Here is a 21,560-nt window from a genome sequence, read left to right as displayed (position 1 = left end):
GTCCGAGTCTAAAACTTTACCCACTTCCAATTTTGTTTATTCTGTAATATCCTCGTTTCCTCACTGTCCCGCAGATAGAACTAAATATAATTAGACGTTAGTTAAAATTAATGTTCGAGCATTGCTCAAATCTGTGATGTCGCAGATTGTGCCGTTTGCTCGAACGCTGTGCCTTGTACGCCCATATCCGGCCACGCTAGCCATTGTAAATATCATCGGTTCTAGACGTTCAATAGACTATAATTACGGTTGTTTTCTATAATGCAGTATTGGTGATTGTTAACTAAAACTACCCCTAGTGAATCTGTATTTGAAGATGCTCCGAAACATTAGGCAACATTATAGACGCGCCGAAAGCGTCTCTCGCAAAGCAGTCATCTAATCCATCTCCATGTATACGCGGTAGGCATCGAACACGTGACCTCACGCCCAGTAGTGGAACGTGATAGCCAAAACAAGGTATGTGCCTCATGTTGACTGTAGGGCACTGATTCTCCATAAAAACACGCCGAACGCAGGAAGGCAATGCCATCGAACTGCTCCTCGAAGCCTATCGCTGGAACGCGTTCTCCAACTCGTTCGCGTCCATAGCCTACCGAACCAATGATTGAATACATAAATTAATGGGCCAGGCAGTGATAGAACGGTGTAACGAAGATTGAGTGCGCGAACGAATGGCCTAGCGAGCCACCGGAAACGAATGACCCATCAAGCAAATAAGAAAGCTTAGACAAATGAGCTCGTGAATGAACCATTTAATGACTGAATGAATGAGACAGTTACGTATGTGGTGCAACATAAATGAGTGAGCTTATGCACCAGCGCAGCGGAGCTATACGTACAGACTGAGCATATAAGGAAAGGAGGTGGCCGAACAAGCGACAAGGTATGTTGTGTATGGTTGGGTTTTCATTGAAGAGCCATACGGACGTTATAGTGGCCACGCAACTTATTACAAGTGTGCAGGGGCACGCACCCGGTATTTTCTTTTTCGTAAAAGCGTGGGGGGTGGGCAACCCAGAATAACTTTTCTATGCAAATGAGAGGGGGTACCTTTACTAGTAAAAGTGTGAATAATGCCCGCCATTCACCATAAAGAAGCGTAAACCCTCAAAAGAGAAATGAAATATGGTGTATCTCGCAGGTACGCATGTGAACCGCATCAAATGAATCTGCGCATGATAGAAGCGCAGGAAGAACACTGCCAGGTACAAGAAAGCAGGAGAAAGTGTAAAACATAGTTTTCTAGTAGCGTTTTTTGAATTAGCTCTGGAAGAATTACAGAGAAATACATATTTGCTGGACAGTTACAGTTTTTTTTTTTGTATCCCTCGTTTACTGCTCTACCGAGTGCCAAAACCGACTCGTGTTGTCATTTTGGAAGTCGCGGAACGATGCCTGGCCACCAGTCCCTTACAACTGCGTAGAGCGGAGGACGCTGCGCTCTACGCGGTTGCGCCCACCACGGAAGGTTAGAAAAACACCCACATTAGCATAGCAGAGAAGTGACTACGTCACGTGGCTTGATTGATAACTGTAGAATTGGCATTAAAAACACACGGAATTATTCTGCACTTCAGGCGGCGTTTTCTCTACTTCGTTTTTAAATAAAGAAATGTTGATCCATAAATATTTTCACGAACAACGGTTAAATTTGTTAATTTTTGCGTTTCCTTCCTGTTTGGCTGTCGCCTCGGCTTAGTAGATCGCTTAATTTCTCAACTCCTTGCGATTCTTGTATCCAGTTGCCAGTTTTGCGTAAAACGTGCTGTAAAATTAAGGAAAAACCAGACAAGGTTACGGGTGACAGTCATATTGGTGAATGGTTATTTCAGTGTTTGATGATGGACGCTGTTTCGCATTATTTTATTCTCCACGCTATCTAACCTATATTGCGGGTATATGGTTCCGACAATCTGCCATCGTTGCGGCGAGCCATCACTCGATGAAATAATGCAGCAAAAAGAAAAGTTAAACGCAACTGGCATTTTCTCCAGTCAAAACTCGTTCCACGAGCATTCAGACCCGCTGACGACAAATAGAATCCCTTTCCTGGTCCCTGGATCAGTTTAAACAAAGAAAGTTGAGCTAACGAAACAACAGCGATACGCGCGACCGTTAAATAGATGTTGACAACTAAACGCATCTCGATTTAAACGCGCGAGCTCCGAATCGATCAGAAAACTGGCCTTCACACCCCAGGAGATGCCGACAACTACCGACGAGAAGTGCACGTGCTTGGCCAGAACCAGTTCGAGACCGTGTACGAGGAAAATCTCATAGGAAAACTAAACAGCGCCAGCTTCGCTGGAGTTCCCTCTTCACAGGGTGGAGCGGCTCTGTGTTTTTTTACCACTAGACTGGACGCTGCGTTTCTGCACGTTTTATGCGTGATTCCAGTAGATGTATGCATTCTAGGCTTTCCTCGACTGAGTGCTTGCAGCCTCTGCATTACGGTAGGGATGAGCCATTGCATCTTTTGCTAGCTTAGGGGGTATGAACCGTTGCTGATGATGATATTCTTTGCACCATTGGACCGGACGGCGCGTCTTTTTTTTCTTTCAGTGCCATCGTGTGTATGAGCCACTTAAGACTTTCGCCTTAAAAGTTCAGCGTATGTGCACTCTTCTTGCTTTCCATGTACAATGTGATTTGTACGATAAGACAAGTGGTTCGCATTTTTCTCAGGTGCGATGAAACGAATAAAGATTTCATTGAACACTTACATACTGGTCTCAATAGCGAGGAGCAAGGTACACAAAGGATTTAGTGTTGCAGTCGCTGTTAGGGCTACAAATGGATACGTAGTCTCAAACAAACTCGTTTATGGTAGACGCAGAGTGATTGCGTTAGAGCAGAACTTCAAATTAAATGCAGCTATTTTAAATACTGGCTTCATCAAACGGGATAGTTGGCGTGAAGGCAAGCGAGAATAACCGAGTGGAGAATTCGTGAAACCAAGTGACGCAAGCTCTTAGCGTTTAGCAAAAGAAATAGTTCTTGAATGCTGCTTCATAAACTATTTCACTGAACGCGGCATAGCAGTGTGGATGTGGGTTTTAAGAGAAACTTATTTATTTTCAAATGGCCTCGTTCGTGAAGTGACACTTCTAGATTTTTTTCGCTTGAGCTATATGACTGTTAATCAGAATATGCATGATGCTGCAGTTAGAGTAACCTAAAACAAAATCCTGAACAACAAACGTTGTGAACATACGTAATCTGACGCTGCAACTGTTGGCGAAGATATTGGCGAGAACATCAAAGCTTCTATGCGAAAAAGAAAAAAAATTGCACACAATACACTCTCTTTACACTGTCGTTACACATTGGCGTACATTGCTATTTGCCCTGATATAGGATTCAGTTCGGAATGCGAATATCGTTTTCTGCACCATTCGCACAAGGAAAAATAACAATTAAGGCAAGTGATCAATGAGTATCGCTAGACAGGAGGACTGCAAATTACGCAAAGGTACATTTTGCGGAATAACATAGAGCACTTAACATTGCTTTCTCATCAGGTTGGCCGTCAAGGTAGAGTTGATCTCTGAATACCGAAACAGCGTCGTCATTGTTGTTTCTACTAACATTTAGGTCAGTTTAGCTGAAACGCGCAGTCGAAAACCTTCAGGCCACCAAAGTTGACCACCACAGCTTCTTTGTTCAGTCGCAAAGTGGCATTGAAAGTTAATTGTCTTAACTGAGGAACCTAGCTGCAGCGTGGGTGGGACAAACTTTCGATCCCTCTATCTTTCAGCTGTGTAGAGCTGAAATTCAAAGTAGTTGGTTTTCAATGATCTATTTATTTATTTATTCGAATGCTTTGAGGGCCCATGGGGCGTTACAGAAGGGAGTGGTAACAATAAAAAGAAAACACAAAGCAAAAATTAAGTAACATATTCAAGCGCATTTTTATAGTCACTGGTGTCCGTAATTGATACAATGGAGGTGGGCAAGTGGTTCCAATCATTACTAGTTTGAGGAACGAAAGAATGAAAGTGTTCGTTAATGTGACAATGACAAATGTCAGCGCTTAAAGAACAATGGACGGATGTAAAGAGACATACACAGCGCTGAGTTTAATTATACCATTCCCAGACGCCAGAAAGCCATTCTCTATCTTTTACTAGCGTACGCCAAATTTTTGAATAAATTTTGAATAAATCTGAAAATTTGCATGTAGCTTTTGCAAGTATTTTAAGGTGCTATAAAAAGGCATATCTTTATTTATTAGTTCGAGTTTCAATTTTTATTTCCTGGATAACATCTCGTCAGAAAGTATGCTTCGCCACTACTATTGTATAACGCGGCAAAGCACTCTTTAAAGGAGCATGTTCACGAGTTACGAAAGCATGGGTGCCTTAGCGTAAAGCTATTTCAAATGTTTGTATTCCATCCGCACAATCAGCTCTCCACGATTCGTCAAAGATTTTTCGGGCCAGCCCCACTTCGCCTGTCTGTCATGAGATGTCAGAAATACCGCGAGAGCTCCCCATGTGCGATGACGTGTTCACACTAATTATGCATGATTAAACCGAAGAAAAGAAACAATCATTTCTGCGTGTACGCCTTTTTTGCCATTAGCCATCCGCTATTGGCCAGAAGTTTTCAAGCAGCGCTCACTTCGCCTATCTGTCACGCGACGCCACAAAACCGCGATAACTCACCACGTCCAAGTGACGTGTACGCAAAAATGCGTTATTATGCCGAACAAAATTCAGCTGTTCTTTTCGGGATAACCGAAGACTGTCCCGTTCCGAAAGCATTGAAAGATCGCTGCCCGCCGATCACTCTGGCACCGGCTAATCGGAGCTGCCATTGAGAATGGATTTTGCGTTGCAGTATAACGTTTTCGAGCCCTTTCGACACGTATACGACATCTCTCTGCCAACTATATCGGGACATACGTGACATACATGTGAAATACATATGTGATTTAAGAGCACGTTAATTAAATGATGAAGGCACGTGATACAAGAGCATTCATGGGTTTTTTATTCAGGCTGTTAGTTAAACTATAAACTACATTTTACATAGCGTAACCTATATTTTTAGTTTATTTCTGCTGTTTATTTATTTGTTGAGCCTTAAATGTTTGCTTGAATGTTGCTGGTATGTGCTACCCGACTTTCCATTGAACCCTCCTAGTGGGCGACCGTGCCGTCTGACTTGTCAAAACAACAACAACAACAACAACGACGACGACGATGACGACGACGACGACTACGACGACGAGGACGACGACGGCAACGACGACAACAACAACAATGCCCAAACTTTGAGAGAACGTAGAACCGCAGACAAAAGATCTGTGGTAATTACGGTACACTGCTGCCGCTGCAGCAATTTCTGAAGAATGACTGGTTAAATACTTTAAAGAAAAAAATGCAGATCCAACGGGCATGTTGGAATGCAATCGTAACGAAGCTTTCGTGAAGCAGTTAATTAAATATCGAACTCATCTTCTGCAATCCGTGTTGCAGCATATTGGTTACGTGCCTGCTCCGCCAATCACTAAATCACAGAGGCCCCACCACTCATCTCGCGTGATCCACTTGATTTGCAGAATACGCTGTTTTCGAATGCACCCATGGGATACACCCATGTTTCATCGCACCATCTCCTGGATATGCCCAGTTGGCTATTGAGATATCTCTCGGGCTGGTCCATCATACTTTTAAAGTTTAGTACTGTTTACTTTTTAAAGAGCTTAGTATTGTTTATTTTTCGCAAGAAATCAGTACAACTGTCTGAACATTTAGCCACAAGGATAGTAGACGGTCCGTGGCAAAATAGGCATAAAAAACTGCAACAGGGCGAGAGGGTATATCACATGCACATCAAGTGGTTTGACAGCCCGTGAAGAAACCGCTAACTCAGGCTTCGCCGCCAAACTGTAGTGTTCAAAGTAAGTGAAAGCCCTAATTTATATGTGCGGTAAACAATTTCATAGTGTATTTTATATTTGTTTTTATTACTAGACGTATAATGAATGGCGCTTAAACTGATTCCTGAAATTTCTTACTCAACTTCATACTATCACGCATTCCATTCCATACAAGCACGCCAGGAGATTAAAGTAGCCTTTCACCATAAATATTTCGACATGCAGGTAAATTAAACTTATTGGCTATCAGTATTATTAAGCGGGCATATCCGAAACCGCAAGCTCGAGGATCGTATGGTTCGCCACGCACGTCACCACGGAAGGCGACGCGCTCCCGAACCTAAACGAGACGGCGCACCGGACGGCGCGAGACATGACCCGCCGCACCGAACAGGGCAACGCCTCTCGCACGATAGCGAACACTCCTCGCGCAGAACGGGACAGGCTCACTAGCTGCAATGACATAACCAGTGTATACCTAAGCGCCAGAAGGATATACCCACAGCCGTGTCCCAAATTGAACAGGAGGCAGGCCGTCGCCTGGAGACAGCTCCTGACGAGCACCTTCCCTAACCCACTCCATCTGAAACGTATCTTCCCAGATAAGCATCAGGACGACACATGCAAATTGTGCCAGGAAGGATCAGTAACACTCAATCACGTGCTGTGGGAGTGCAACGTAGTAATAGGAAGGATGGCAGTTGCTCCGGAGAGCCTGTCGTCGAGGTGGGCTGCTGCTCTGCGCAGCTCAGACCTCGGCATCCAGACATTGGCAGTCCAGCAAGCCCGTGAGGCGGCGTTGAGGCAGGGCCTTGAAGTTCCCCAGTGGGACACCTGACCCCGGGTTGCGTTAAACGTTGCCGGACGTTCAATAAAGCTCTATGCTATATTATTATTATTATTATTATTATTACTGTTATTATTATTATTATTTTCTTGTATTTCTTTTGTCACTGATTTCAGCTGAGTTTCCGTTTCATTTTGTTGTGATAAGCTTCACCAGCTTTTCATTTGTGTACATGTTGCCAATTTGTCTTTGTATGCCGACATGCCGGGCGAAGTCACGCAAGCCACTTCCTTGGCTTTGACGGGCCTGCCTTCTGTTGTACGATTATTGTAAGATGGCAATAATAATAATAATAATAATAATAATAATAATAATAATAATAATAATAATAATAATCATTATTATTATTATTATTATTATTATTATTATTATTAGCCCGACGAGTATAGGCGCGTGAAATCACGGAAAAGAAAGCTTCGATTTAAGTAAAACATTATGTGCTTCAAGGCGCATATTTGGTACTGTGCACATATTTAGGTGCCATTTGTTGTTTCACGGCGCATCTCTGCAGACAACAGAGCACGCCAGTGGCTAACCTGTCGGGTATTACAGATGGGGCCCCATGTGCGCCGGTTTCTTTTACGAGTGATGTCCTGTGTGCAAGGTATTTGACAATACAGCAGCCAGGGCCAGCAAATTCCGGGAGCTTTCGCTTAGAATGCTTCACTTTGAAGCATAAAAGATGAAGGTGAGAGGTGCTCAGCTTCGGCCATACTTCAAGTTCAGTTTATTTCAACATCAACATCTACAGACAATGAAGCTGCGGACAGCGGACGAAAAGCTTCCAGATAGGGCTTGACTGCGTCATCTCAGTGTCTACTTGACAGCCGTGCAAATAAAGATTGCATACAAGAGTGTCAAATCGAATAAGACAAGAGATAATAAAGATGCACACTTAAAATCCTAGAAGAAAAAGCAACATCATTATTGTGTTTCTTGTTTTTTCTCAAGAACGGGCTTAGATTGGCCGATCGCCTTACTCACCGATGTGTGTAGCTGTTGTTACGATGCGCGAATGCCTGATTTAACGAACAGCTTTGGTGGATTAACGGCTGTTTCAATACGAGATCCCGTTATTGGACGGAACCAGAGAAAGAGAGAGAGAGAGAGCAAATCATCACACTGATTTCGCCAGCAGAAAAGAATAATTACCGCAAAATGCATACAGATGCATGCTGTCTAAAGATGCGAGGATGGCGCAGAAAGCATCTTTTCAGGTTATTGTAAACGCTGGCGTGCAATTCGCTGCCGATTTCCCCACACATTGTCGTGTACGCTGCCTTGGTGATGAGACATTTTGGTAATCATACAAATTGGTAATGAAGCATTCATTACTTAAGATCCACCCTGTTTCAAACATCAAGTTACATGCACAAGTGCGCTGACGCATTTAGATTGAAAGTTTAACCAGAAAATGCTAACGCACATAAAGACTTGCTGTCATACGATATTGAATGTTGAATTTCCAGAAAACGAGGGACCCAGTTAAAAATATTTTCGTTCGGAAGAACTCTTTGTGGGAAGATCCTGCGAAGTAACGCATGAATTCTGAACATTGTAAGCTTGTGAATGACCTTCCCAGTCCTCGTTGAGTTAAAGTTTGGTACATAGAAAGCGCTACCCTCCCGCAGCTAAGGCTGGCAGAGCTGTTCGAACTGTGACCCCCCTGTAGAAAATTGGCCTGAAAAAGAAATAAAATTAATTTTCTTTCGTGTTTAGCAGTTCGCTAGTACTGACCGATTATTACCAGTACAAGAGCGCCATCGAACACTCGCTCAATGCGCTCGTACTAACACCTCGAAATCTCAATAATGATTTCACGGTTTTCCTTCCTTGCAAACTTTTTCTTCAATGCTCGAATACCTTCTGAATTTGGGAGCACTGACACATCCCTTCAAATTCATTTAAATATTGACGTTTCCAAGTTCTTCGGTCGCTAGAGGCTTCTAACCCTTTCCCGTTGATTGTAGAAGTTCCTAGCGTGCGATAACTCCTCAAGCGAAAAGTTTGAACTATTGGAGCAAGTACAGCACAATACAAGATACCGTGTTTGCGCTCGCTTTTTTGTTTATTTAATACCTACCAATTAAGCACGTGTGCTACCATTACGCCTGCAAGAATGTCGTTGGATAAATAAACTGTTTTAAAAAAAGGAGCGTTTAACAGGAGGTATGAATATTTTCACCAGAAGCCTTACCAGAAGGAAGTTAAGCTTGTAGTTGTGCAGAGAGTGCAGGTGCGAAGCAGATCTACCCAATAATATGCTCACACACATTGTCTGTTTGCACTGGTATGGCCTATGGTTACACACCTTTCTATTGACTTACTGGCTTAGCTATACGCATATTTAATCCGCGTCATTGCATCGTTCTGGGCATAATTGGAAAACGCCGTCACACGGTAAGCCTGGATCCTGTAATTGAAAGAAGTCGAGCCTGAAATACATACGGCGAGGAAATTCGAGATGCACGGAGTGCTTGCTTTGAGCAGACCTTTGGCTAAGTTTTTAAGATGAACTGTTAACACGTCAAGTTTCCCAACACCTGGTGCGGGCACGCACTTTACAGATGGGAGCATATCCGTTGTCGCGGGGCACAGATAGCCGCTGAAAGAGTGCGAAGTTGACGTAAGAGCCAAGGTAGTGTGGGCGCGGTTCAATTAGAATTCTTTTCGCGCAAGCAGCGCCGTTGCACCGAAAACGAGAGCCTGGCGATACTTAGGAACTCCCGCGGCGATTCATGCAAAGTGTAGCCTACGTCGTCTTTCGCCACCTGGCGTCAAATGAGATAGTGGAGAGACGTCAAATTACACGTCGAAGCTTCCACGACCCCTTTTGAAAAGAATGCGTTGTGTATGAAACGGCCAGCCAGCCTGTCTGAAGCAGGTGACTCTTGTGTCCGTCCTTTTACGCAGACTTCTTTCGTGCACAAATAAGTTCTTATTGCGCTAATATGCATCAAGTGTTCACAGCATATCGGTTTCTACACCAGGGTGACATTACAATAACCGGTATGTATTGCTGATGTGGGGAACCAATGGTTCCAAAGTCTCTTAACTTATTATTTTACTTCTTATAGTTTCGAAAGGTTTCCCGACAGACAAGCTACTGAAGAGGGAAGAGCAAGGTCAGAATACGTGCCTGGAAACTTACTACTTTTAGCACTTAAAATGTGTACCTTAGTAAATAGCGCAACTAGCACATTTTTTAGTGCAATTAGCATTCTTTCAGAAGTTCAATTACTTTTATGGTATGCCCGTAGCTGTCTAACCTCTCTCATGCAAATTTGGATCACTGGGTATGTGCCACTGGGTGTGTGCCTAAGTAGTCAACTTAGGATATGGGATATGTGCAACTGGTCATATGACATTAGGTATGTGAACATTCTTGGTCAATCCTGCAGAATGGGTATGTGCCACTAAGTATTTGCCACTTGAGAGAGAAGCCGATCAAGAGGCATGAAGTAGTCGACAACAGAAAATTGCAGAAGTCCGCTCCAGAGAAGCGAAAAAGGCGGCATCAAAAGCAGCGCGGTGCGCAGAAGCAAGTGAGGCGAACGGGACTGGAGCAGAGTGTGCATAGAGCGAGAAACGTTGAGCTACAGAGGAGTGAACAAGGTGTTGGTTACAGAAAATTGAACAAGTCGGCTACACAGAAACGAAAAATTTGGCCGTACTTGGCGCCGCTAGATTGCTTCAGTGCTGAACGCATTAACGTGAAAATTTATCGTGAGATGAGATCTGCCACTTCTTTTTTTTTTTTTTTACGTGACAACTACCCGCTGGCCCTGCGATGACAAAGAAGAGAAGAACGAAGTGCCGCATAGGTGGCCGCGTCGCCGGACTAACCGTCTCGTACAGCGAACGTGGGTAACTTCTTGTCCGCTTTGAAGACAGTTTTTCTATCGCAGTTTCTTCCCTTACGTGATGCTGAGATTTAGTTACCAGAAAAAAAATTCAGGAAGGTGCATTTCTTTCCTTACTCCTGACGCTGCTCCTACTATTGCACCTGTAACAGCCTCCGCTTTCACACCTGGTGGTGTCACCATCTTGCTTCATTTTCGTAATGCAACGTAATAACCTGACCTCGTGGCAGCACACGGTTGTGGCGTTAACTACCCTAATAATGTATCACTAGACAATCATTTCGATGAACATTTATTGCTGCAGGTTTTCGTCTGTGGAAAAAGAAAACGTCGGTATTGTCGTCACTTTTGGGAGCACAATGGTAATCAAGGACCTGTTCCAAAGACTGAGTTCCTTCACACTGATTCTTCTAATCTCTGCACTGTCTGCAGCTGGTTCCCAAGATGGCATCGGTGCGTATGCCAATATTAGACGGTTTTAGCGTTTACCGCCTTACGTAAACGCAAGAACCTTCGCAAACGCTACAGTGCGCGTCCCTTCAAGGCTTTTATATTAGACTGTTTTAGTACTGCGTCATGACGATACGTACGCAGCACGCAAGTGCTTTGCGGAACGTAGGAGCGCGTGTCACGTTAGGGCTTTTAGTACTGCGAAATGCCTACGTACGTAACAGGGCGAGCGTTAGATGCCGGGCGCGTCGGAGCGCATAGGCCACGTCCGCCAGTACGCCGAGCCGTCGGTTGAACTAGACGCTGTTGATCTCGCTAACGTGATGTAACGTGTGGGCGCGTTCCCGCTTCGGTGAACTTTATTTAGGCCTTTAAGAGATTCTACTTTAATACGGATGAAATGCATGAATCATATCGAGAAAAATAGAACCCGAATACTTGCTTTCTCAGGCTGGCACAGTCACTTGCGACGAACTGCGCCAAAAGCAGGTCGAGCCGTTCGCGCCAACAGCACACACTGAACATTTTCTCAAAAACAAAGTTCCTGTTTTTGCTATGCATTTCCACCGTGCTGGGTCCAGGAATGGCTGCTGCGCGTTAACTTCACGCAGCAAAGCCAAATCGTAGTCCATTGCAGAGTACAGCCTTCCTCTGGCCGCCTTTGACGCTGCCATTTTGGGAAACTCTTTTGTCTCGCCCTCTCCCGAACAAACGACAACCTCGACAGCAGCACGCAAGCCTCCCTACGTACGCACGCGAGAATCGGATGCGTGGGTACGCAGCGGCCGCGTACGCATCACGTACCGGTCGTGCTGCGTTCTGCACATGCGCACTTTGCCCAACGTAGCGATTTTACGTACGCAACGCCGTTGCGTACGCTACGTACGCAGTACTAAAAGTGTCTATTAACGCGCAGGAACGCAAACGCAAGAACGACGTCATAGGGCAGGGCGCCGTCTGGAGCCTCGTGCCAAACATATCCAAGCCAAGACAACCGATTAGCAACTATACTGCCGTTTCAATGCCGATGCGTCTGGTCAGGTGTGCATACGCCGGAAAAGCCGAACGATCTCAGAAACTGGACGCGCTACGCACTCATAAGTAAAGTTTAAGTTGACGTTAGAGAAATGAAAACCTCATTTCCACATCTACTGGCGATAAACGATAGCGAGAACGTAGCCCTCACGAGAATTCGCTTCGCATTAAAGCGGGAGCCATGGGTGCCGTCATGTTCGAGAACTCCATTGCTTAACGTACCTAAACATTTCGTATGTTAAACTGGCCATATAACGCATGCTAACATCGCGAACATAAGCCGCAAAAATCCACTAAAGTACGGATCATGCGCAGTGAGGACAATGCTATTTCTTTACATACGTAATGCGCTTACATTTGGTTGCAAACGTTATTCTAAAACGCTCTATTAAGAAGACAAACATTTGATAAATTCGCAGCAATAATATTTTGAGGAACCACTATGTGATCGAATGGTATACGCAACTCTTAATTGCTAGTCTCGGTATAACGAGGGAGTAGCGAGACGGTGATCAATGCACTGAACCCCACTCTTGTGGCAGCGTTCTGTGTAAAGCCGTATAATGAAGTATACTAACATAATCTTTGCTTTAACTTAACCACTAACTGTTCATTATTTTCTGCTTTGACTTTGCGATTGCTCCTATAAAATGTTCAAGCAACAAAATACATGAAAAGAACGGGAATAAGAGAAGGACAGAGACAGGAAAGGTCATTGCATAAAATGCTTGTTTTGTATTGAAATGCTTATGCATTTACAACGTAGCGCACTAAAGGCCTAGCAACTAACTCTGTTGTCAAAAAAAAAAATAGATAATAATCACGGGTATTACATGAACGGAGTGCACTGCAATTTCGACCATATATGTAGTCTACTTGTCAGTACTTTCATTCCCACACAAATTGCTTCTAGAGATCAGAAAGTGTAAATTTTGTGTATTAGTCAGCACATCAGGTTTCACTTTCCTTCCTAAATGGCTCTGAAAGTCAATCAAGAAGTCCCAGTTCAGTCTTCCACAAAATTTAGCTCTAGTCATGCTTCCTTAAAGTGTTGGTAAAATTCGTAACATAAAAAAACACGTTAATTGGCAATTAAAATTTAAAGAAGAAGTCTGTAGATGTTTAGACTAGTGGGGTAAGAAGTTTGTGACAATAGTATACCGTAATTAAGAAATCAGTCGTTGAAATTTGAGCAAGACAGAGTTGCAGTCGAGAAGGCACCGAAGGTTTGGCGCACAAGCTTCTCTGTAACTCAAAGAATTAGGTGCCATCGCAGTTGTAACACTTGAGCTTTTGCTTCCAAACGCACCAAGTTCCTCGAATGCACTAATGATTGTCTATGTGGGCAAAAAATTAAAAGCAGCTATCCTCGTACATTACTGCTCTACTCATCTTGTGTGCACGTGTACAGCGTGCAGAAAGGCTGGATACACGAAATTTCTTGTTACTTCACTTGCACAAACGGAGCACTTTTGCAGTGAGATGACATCCATGACATTTGCGGTTCACGTATTAGGTCATGTGAGTAGTGGTGCCGTATTACTATTCACGCAGTCGTAGTACTTTTCATAGTAGCATCATAGCTTGGCATAGATAGACACATTTCAAAGCTTAGGACTTTTTTTTTTCTCTTTTAATAGGCTACTTCTGGCACGTGACTGATTTTCACGTTGACAAAGAGTACTCGGCTGGCGGTAGTCGCGTCCTATCCTGCCACCGTGGTGCCAACGACTTCGCTCTAGATAATACTGGGCCTTATGGTGATTTCTTGTGCGATGCCCCGTTACTGCTGGCGCAGTCTGCCGTAGAAGCCATGGAACAGATCAAAGCAGAGGTTGACTTTGTCCTCTGGACAGGGTAAGACTGCTGGTATTCATGTTATTGTATGCTCGATGTTAACCCCTTCCAGTTGTGGAATTTCCCGCCCTGGCTCAAACACTATGGTATTGTGCTGCCGGGTGTAAAATTATGAATTGCAAGTACAGCGACCTCCCGGTGGCGGAATGCCGCAGGGGGCGGAACACAGAACATAGGTTTGGTCTCTCATTGGCTGTAACAGGTTGTGCGAGTAAACGCACAGCGCAGAAGCACCAGAGCAAAATGAGCGGATTCGGCACCATCGTTGACTTCCAACGACTGGTCTTGTTATCCTAGCGCAGATATACGATATATACACGTGTGAGCATATAAATTACACTTGCATGTATTGTATTTCAGCGCTAGGATAAGAAAATACATGAGGGAATATAGTGCGATGGAACACCGTGCTTGAATGCAAGAAATAGCCCATGGGCCATAGCATCGATAACTGTAAATATTTTGCTGTATACATTGTCGCCTAGGTAGGACATCAAGCTCGATATGCTTTGTTTTTTGAGCATTACATTGAAAATGATTGGTGAAATGGTGGAGCTTATCATGCGGTAGACAAGCACTGTGCTATCGCACACACGAAAAATAAAGTTAGCAGAAGCAGCACCTTACTAATTGCCTCTACAAGAAATATTGTATTCACGCGCACCTAAGAAATCCGTATTTATTTATTTATTTATTTATTTATTTATTTATTTATCGCAGTACCCCGAGCGTCAAAAAGGCATTATAAAGGGTGGTTACACACTGCACAATTTCAAATGATGAAATATGTACAGGTAATCGATGAACATCAAAAGCAACGACCTAATATAGCACATCAAATAACCACCATAAAATACTGGATTATGACATGCAAAAAATTTCAGCAGGGAGAACAAGACTGAGTTGGAATCGATTGGGATAACAGTGTCTGTTAAGCTATTCCATTCTGAAAGTGTGCGGGGGAGAAATGAATTTCTAAAAGTCCCTGTTCTGCACTTGTATCTCCAACCTTGTTTGTGTGATCAATTCGTGTTTAGACGTAATGCGGTAGAAATATGTAGCTGTCCTTGTCTGAGCTCGTTCCAAAAAATATTGTGAAACATTTTTAGTCTTAATATTTCCCTCCATTTTTTGAGCAGATCCAATCCAAGGCTCTCCTTCGCAAAGGACATGCTAAAATGCCACCTGTATTTGTTAAGGACAAACGTTATGGCTAGATGCTGAACTCTTTCTAGTCGATCGACATCTTTTTTATCCATGGGTCCCATACTGTATAAGCGTACTCAAGTACGGATCGGACAATAATTTGGTACATTAGCTTTTTTAGTTTCTATTGGGCGCAGTAAACCTAAAGCTTTGCAGGCCTTGGCTGTCACGTAACGTACATCATAGTCCCATGATAATTTTGTTGATTTACACGTTGTTACACTCCTAGGTATTTAAATTCGTTTATTGGAATAATGTAGTTGGCATTTATATTGTGATTATACTCATAAGTATTTTGTTTTCGGATAAATGACATCCTTACAGTCTTCTCAAAATGTATGTGCATCTTCCAAGTGTCGCACCAATAAACAACTTTACGTTATCTCGCAAAGAAACGCAGTCACTTCGGTTTCGCATTGCTTTGTATAAAACGCAATCATCTGCAATTACTCGCAGTGAAGACGACAGAACATTACCGATATTATTCCTGTAAACTAAAAACAACAACGGGCCCAACACAAAACCTTGTATTACCCCTGAGGTCACTCTAACCTCACGAGAGTATACGTTGTGAATAAGTATTCTCTGGCATCGTGCAGCTAAATATTGTTTAATCCATGCCATAATTTATGTGTTTATATTGTGCCATTCTAACGTTTTAATTAATAATGGACGAGGAATGAGGTCGAAAGATTTTCTAAATCTATAAATTTATAAAAAGCTTTAAGAACTGAACCAACTATGAGACCCTTATCTAGTGCACTTGTTAAGTCATACATTATTCCTGTGATTTTGGTGACACAAGAACGGCTATTAAAGAAGCCATGTTGGGGAATCAACAGGGAGTGTGCATTCAGTTGTGCCATAATGTTAGTAAAAACTAACATGTTCAATCAAATTACACACCACAATAGTGAGTGAAATAGGCACGTAATTGTAAACATTGTTGCGAGGACCTGGCTTGTGCTCGGGAACACATGGCTTAGCACATCTACGCAGCCTCTTTGCTTTGTTTTGTCACATAATATGGGGCGTGAGCAACGTGTATCTGAATTCTTCAAAAGCTTATGTGGGCTCGTTATACCGGTCCAACTTAAGAGGCCTATTTCAGGAGCATTGCTGTCATAATCCAACCTTCCGCCAGTGAGATAAACTTGCTGCTAAGTTGAGATTGAAGCGGCATCAGGCCCCGAGTTATCGTGATTCTTGATTGCAGACTCTGTCGTATGGTCAATCGAGCATGGGCTCTGTCAATCAGATGGCACTGACTTGTTAGACCTTGTCTATACGGATTAACTCTACTAACCCAAGCAGAAACAAAATAACTAAAGACACAGATAAGCAAAAAAAAAAGTGATTGTTCTGTGTATGGATACAGGGACACAAGTATCCTATTCACAAGTACTTGTGTACAGCCTGTAAGTTGCCCAACTGGAACAGTTGCACATTTTCAGCATTCTATTGCCAACAAAGGTTGCCAATAGTTGCGAAAGAAAAACTGAGCATAAAAGTTGCAGAAACACCCCTCATGAACAGGAACGACAAAAAAATATCTGAAAGGACAAAGTCCATTGCAACATGTGGAAAACACATGGTGTGCCCGCACCATCGTTGGTGCTTGACTAGTAGGAACTATATTCTTCCTCCAAGACTTGTACACTTCACAGAAAAAAACATGACCATTTACCATTACACTGACTTACTTCAATTTGCTGTAATGACTTAGTCATAATTTAGACGTTCAAGTAAATAATAGAGCGATAAGAAACAAGTAATCGATTACGTGTATTGTTTGTTTTGGCTATTAAAAATTCGTAAATATGAATAAGCTGTTGTGAACTTATCGTGTGTCGTTTCTTACGGCTGAGTGTCGTTTTCTCCACTCAGTGTTCATGGGCGTTTTCTTTCGCAGTTTCGTAACACTTCCTTCTAAATGAAGCAGCTGTAGTGCTCAAAATACCATCGACGTGCACAGTAGCACCCCCCCACCCCCTTCTTTTCTCTTCATTTTACACGTTGTTATGACACCACAATGCAATGGCGCCGATTACTATGCTTTGCCCTTGTTTTCTGCGCTAGCTTGACAAATGTTGTCGAAAAATTGCAAGCAGCGCTTGGAGTCAGCCGCGAGAGCCAGCCGACAGGTACAGACCACCGCGAGGCTTTTCAGTGACTGGGCCGTTGTTTTGCAGCGATATATCACGCAGCGCAATACATGTCGCGTTTAGTGTACTCGTACTTGCGCACGTAGCAGCAATAATATGACGCGAGCAGGAAACCATTTCCGAATTTTTTTATATTTCGCGGGATTTCTTTCTAACGTGGAAAAAAGGGTCGCGATAGAGGTAGCGCACAGCAAACAATTAAAATTCGCGTTTTCAAACATGTTCTAAACCTAGTGTTCACATATCTGCCATTAGTATAACAAATAAAAATAGTTAAATAATGATGAATAACTAATTACGAACAATATAAATATTGCAGGCTCCTTGAGGTTTCAGCTGAGAACAATGTTGCTGTCATCCACACAAGATGTCTCGCTCGCTTTAACATTTGGTGCGTGATAGCTGGGACATTCTGTATATGTCACTACCAACACTTACTATTTTGGAATCATTTTGAGCATTTATGTCAAATACATCTACGTTGCGTTACCTGAGGCGTACATTTTATGAGAATTCATTGACTTCTTTTCTTTTCACCCGTTATGCTGAATTTCGGTACCCACGATAACATGGATCGATGTTTTCGAAATACTGCAATCAAGAACAGGCCAAATCATCATAAAGGAAATGCGCGTGGAAATGGCGGCTATTCGGTGCCTCAGAAATGCTGTTTGATCATAGTTTGCGTAGATTTTGAGAGCGTCGTTTCAATCTTTGTTAACGAACGTAACAGAAACATAAATGGCCGCTCATTTGCAAGAGAACTGATTTAGTTTCCCAGTTACCTCTTATAAAATGTGATGTGCCTACGGCAAACGTTACAAAAATATGTGACTAACTAGAAATATTCACCTACGTGTAACATCTTACGGACTAGTCATCTCTGTGATATACATGCATGAACTTCTACCATGATTTCTGCAGAGACAATCTGGCACGCGGAAAAGGGCTTACTTGGACAGAGGTGTACAGCCTGACACGCTGGATCACAACGTTGCTAAGGCGCAAAATGGGGCAGAACCAGACCATCATCGTGCCCACGTTGGGAAATCATGACTGGGTTCCCGCCAACGCGGTGGAGTCCATGAACGCTACGCCTTACCGCGGTTTCATCAGCGAGGCAGGCTTCAATCAGCTGCTCCCTGAGGAAGCGTGGGGCGCCTTCGAACGCGGTGAGTCGGATTTATATGACTCGCCGCCGTCAGCGGTTCTGAATCATCTTTTTTTTGCAATTTTTGTTGGCGTTTCCTTCTAGAGGAGTTCAAGAACCAACGCATCTCGCTCACAAAAAATGACAAGAAAATTTGTATGTATGCGACTGTTTTTTTTTTCTCCCAAATCGGAACTAATGAACACCGTAAAGACAATAGCTTATTAAGCGCATTGTTTAACTTTCTGGCATAAATCAGAGAACACGTCTGAAGCCTCTTCAGCGCCCACAGTGTATAAAAATAAAGGGAAAGAAACCTTGACTACACTAAATACAATTTTCAGCATAGAAAAGGTAATAATTTTTCCAATGATGATTCATGCAGTCTACAATTTCTAAATGTTACTATACTCGTTTATACTTTGAAAACGCGTCGAGGATAGTGAAGCACCATAAGAGCTTGCTAAGAGTAACAGCGTGTGGCATTGCTAAGAACTAGCTAAATGTTCAAAATACCTTGTTCTTGGGATAGTTCGTCGATACCTGCGGGTCGGTAGCTGGCGCTTCATACTTCGTGAAAACACGCACAATAAAGACAAGGCTTGGCACCGCGGGTGCTAAATATAAAAATCAAATGAAAGTAGCGACGCGTGGCGTCCGGTCCTGTTTTCTCTGTGTCTGCTTTCATTGCGCTGCAGTAGCTTCAGCTAGCTAAATACTGTGTCCTAATTTCTTACATGAAAGGAAAGCATTATGAACACAATGTGTTAATGCGGCTGTCTTCGCGCCATGGTCACAAATAAAGCCACAACCACTGCAGCAGAGTGGCAGACATGTGCAAGGGAACATGTTGCGAGTGCTGACATGTGGCACGGCACAAGATGATTTAGTTGCTTCGCCTTTTTATGGCAAAAATGCCTCGCCATTTCTAGCGATGACCAACATCTAAACGTTCGTTATATAAGAATTTATCACCGCCCCTTCCAGTCCGTGAAGATGGTCCAACAGCGAAGCAGTGTTAGTTACACCGAGTGTTACACCATGCAAATCAAACTTCGCAAGCAGTCTATATTATTGACCTTTTGTTTCACCATCCTTTCACCTCATTTTCGCTTTTGTGTGCTTAACGTGGTAAGCATGCTTTAGGAGTGCTCTTTTTGCGATTCTACCAGTGTTCTTATCTTTTTGCGCGTGAAGTTTCTGTCTCTGTTTTGCCGTGCTCTTTGTTTTTTTATTTTTCGCGTGCAAGTCGAACCGCCTTTTTTGCGCGCCAGTAATGAGAGCAAGGTTTGGCGTGAAATGAAAGCCATCCAATTATTTTTCATTAATTTCGTATGTAATGTTGTATTTGCTTGATCTTGAGTTGTCTCTTGTGTCTTCACTGCTTCGTGTGCCTCCTTTGCTTGCAGTGCTTTGTCTGGAGACGTTGAATCCTGCATTGCTTGCTCTTGAGTTGTCGGCAGATGGCGGAGTTAACATTTCGTAATCACAGCCGCGTGCTTCAAAATTAAATCCGTCCGTCACGTAAGACAATCGATGGCTCATACCCCCTTAAGCAATGGGTCATACCCCCAAAAACGCGGCCTCCCGATTACGACGACAGAAGTGAAATTCTGCGCTCGAACAACGAGCGGCAATAGAGCCAGCTGTGGAAGACGACGACGACGAACGCGAGAGCAGTGGCACGAGCGCGTTCACGCGATAGCGCCGAGGGGTGCCAACGAGCCAGCTGTGGAAGTAGACGACAAGGCTCGAGCCATTGTATTTTTAGCGAAATCCGACAACGACGGCACATGGTCCGCATAAAACAGCTTCGCTGTGTAAAGGATGAAGCCGCACTCAATGTCTTTTACTACTTTGCGATAAGCCTGTGCACGCATAAAAGTCGTTTACACTTTGTATGTGTGAACTACGGTATTAAGTTCAGATTTAAGGTGGTCGTATTTTTCATTAACCTTTTGTAATGCTGTTAGCGCGCTGTAGTATGTGAGTTTGTTTTTCTTCATTCGTGTGACCAGTGCGATCTAAACGGGGACACAAAGAGGAGACATTGACACCGCAAACGCTAGATTACAACAGAAATTTACTTAGCACGAAGCTACACAAGCAGGAAGGATTAAATGTAGTGGAACTTTATCTTACCATTTCATTGTTTCGGTTCTTTTGAGAATATCTTATTCATTAATTTCATGTCGCTGTTTATATTTATAACATTGTTTAACTTCTTCGTTGCTGCTTCTTTGTTATTATGTGTCGCCCTCCTCCCTCACGCAATACTCCTTCTCGAGCTTGTGATGTAAATGAATAAACGAATAAATAAACAAATAAAGGTATAACATTTTTACCTCGCATACCACTCAACTCCTGATTGAGATAGTTCGCTTTTATCTTTGTGATGTCAGCAGAACTGGTTCAAATTCAGTTATCACGTTATTTTTAAATGATGGTGAATGCCTAAAAGAAAAAAAATTTAAGATTTCGCAACCAACTAGTTCATTTAACAGCACTGTTGAGTTTATTGCACCTCAAGTATTGCGATCAAGTATAGAGATGTTCAGGACAGCGCAGAAAGAGCTGATGGTGGTTTTGCTTGCTAAAGTGCTCTTCAGGAAATAAGCTTCTGCTGTAACAAACATAAATATTGTTTCATTTACTGAGTACAAATTCAGCACAATTTACTTCGTGAATAAATTTCTCGGCATTTTGTTCATGTGTTAGCAATAAATTCTTGTTTTGAAACTTATGTTTCTATCCGTTGTGAACACGAGAATAAAGTATCTGCCGCAAAATATTTCTTATTTATTCTTTGATTTATTTTCTTAAAGTGCCCAAGAACAGCTTTACGCCTTAATATTGGTGCACTTGTGTTACACAAAGAACATAACACCAAAAGAAGAAAAGAGAATATCTGAAACAACAGTGGTACAAAGTGCAACAAGAAATTGAATTATTCAGAGACAGAAGTCATAATGAGCAAATAGTAGAACTGAATATATGGAAATCATCACGCATGTTATTTTGTTGTGTTGCAAGACGTGTTATAGCGTTAGAGGTGCAAGAGGAATTCACGTAGAAAATGCTATGATTACGCAGGTTA

This window comes from Dermacentor andersoni, chromosome 9, assembly GCF_023375885.2.
Source record: "Dermacentor andersoni chromosome 9, qqDerAnde1_hic_scaffold, whole genome shotgun sequence".
Lineage (NCBI taxonomy): Eukaryota > Metazoa > Arthropoda > Arachnida > Ixodida > Ixodidae > Dermacentor > Dermacentor andersoni.
Note: the sequence above shows the minus strand (reverse complement) of the source record.